The sequence below is a fragment of the Octodon degus genome, unplaced genomic scaffold (assembly GCF_000260255.1).
Source record: "Octodon degus isolate 3935 unplaced genomic scaffold, OctDeg1.0 scaffold00287, whole genome shotgun sequence".
Lineage (NCBI taxonomy): Eukaryota > Metazoa > Chordata > Mammalia > Rodentia > Octodontidae > Octodon > Octodon degus.
Window position 1 is genome coordinate 1539286 of NW_004524863.1, and position 2063 is coordinate 1541348.

Consider the following 2063-nt stretch of genomic DNA (forward strand, 5'->3'; position numbering starts at 1 on the left):
GAAAAACTGGCTCTCTGCATGCCAAAAACTAAAACTTGACCCAGGTCTATCACCATGTACTAAGCTAAAATCAAACTGGATTAAAGATCTAAATATTAAAACAGAAACAGTAAATCTCCTGGAAGAGAAAGTAGGAGGAACTCTTGAAGACATAGGGGTAGGCAAAGAGTTCATGAACAAAAATCAAATCGCACAGGAAACACTTGAAAGAATTAAAAACTGGGACATGGTCTTACTGAGATACTTTTGCATGTCAAAAGAAATTACCACTCTTTCCAGGCGTCCTCGTGAGAGTGATATTGTCTTTAAACCCTCCGTGGCAATCCCTGACGTACCGCCATGATGCCTAGGGAACACAGGGTGACCTGGAAATCTAACTACTTCCTAAAGATCCTCCAACTTTTGGATGATTATCCAAAGTGCTTCATCGTGGGAGCAGACAATGTGGGCTCCAAGTAGATGCAGCAGATCCAAATGTCCCTCCGAGGGAAGGTCGTGGTGCTAATGGTCAAGAATACTATGATGCGCAAGGCCATCCAAGGACATCTGGAAAACAACCCAGCTCTGGAGAAACTTTTGCCTCATATCCAGGAGAATGTGGGCTTTGTGTTCACCAAGGAGGACTTCACTGAAATCAGGGATATGCTGCTGGCCAATAAGGTGCCTGCTGCTGCCTGTGCAGGTGCCATTGCACCATGTGAAGTCACCATGCCTGCCCCGAACACTGGTCTGGGGCCTGAGAAGACCTCTTTCTTCCAGGCTCTGGGCATCACCACTAAAATCTCCAGGGGCACCATTGAAATCCTTAGTGATGTACAGCTGATTAAGACTGGGGACAAAGTGGGGGCCAGTGAGGCTACCCTCCTGAACATGTTGAACATCTCCCCATTCTGCTTTGGGTTGATCATTCGGCAAGTGTTTGACAATGGAAGCATCTGCAACCCAGAAGTCCTTGACATTACAGAGGAAACTCTGCATTCTCACTTTCTGGAGGGTGTCCGCAATGTTGCCACGGTCTGTCTGCAGATTGGTTACCTAACTGTTGCATCAGTGCCCCATTCTATCATCAATGGGTACAGGCGGGTCCTGGCTTTGTCTGTGGAGACTGATTACACCTTCTCACTTGCTGAAAAGGTCAAGGCCTTCTTAGCTGATCTACCTGCATTTGTGGCTGCTGCCCCTGTTGCCACAGCCACCAAAGCTGCTCCTGCTGCTGCAGCTGCCCCAGCTAAGGTGGAAACCAAGGAAGAGTCGGAGGAGTCAGATGAGGTTATGGGATTTGGTCTCTTTGATTGATCATCAAAAAGCAAACTATTCAGCCTAACTAATTGGCAAAACAAGGAATAAAGGCATAATTCTCTTTCAAAAAAAAAAAAGAGAGGAAAAAAGAAATTACCAACAAAGTGAGAAGACAACCCACAAATTTGGAAAAAATCATGACAAATAAGTACTCAGACAAAAGTTTCCTCTCTAGAATTTATAAAGAACTAAAAAACACTAGGTCCCCAAAACTTAAAGACCCAGTGCAGAAATGGGCATCTGAAATGAACACACACTTCTCAGAGGATGAAATTAAAGAAGTGAATAAATATATGAAAAAATGCTCTACATCACTAGCCATCCACAAAATACATATTAAAACAACATTGAGATATCATCTCACCCCCAGAAAGAATGGCTATCATGAAGAAATCAACCAACAACAAATGTTGGAGAGGCTGTGGGGAAAAAGGAACCTTTATCCACTGCTGGCAGGAATGTAGACTGGTGCAATCATTATGGAAATCAGTGTGGAGACTCCGTAGAAAAGTTGGACTGGAAATCCCATTCAAGTCAGCTATTCCTGTACTGGGAATTTTCCTGGAGGATCTTAACACATCATATCATAGGGATATGTGTGTGCCTATGTTTATAGCAGCACAATTTGTGATAACCAAATCTTGGAAACAACCAAGATGCCCATCACCTGAGGAATGGATGAAAAAGATGTGGTATTTTACACAATGGAGTATTACTCACCTATAAAGAATGATAAACTCAAAGCCTTTATATTGTAGTGGATG

General features: G+C 43.3%; 1 pseudogene; it reads left to right on the forward strand.

Annotated features, from left to right (window-relative positions):
• The first annotated feature begins 342 nt into the window (after positions 1-342).
• LOC101571740 lies at positions 343-1317 on the forward strand (annotated as a pseudogene).
• The last annotated feature ends 746 nt before the right edge of the window (positions 1318-2063 follow it).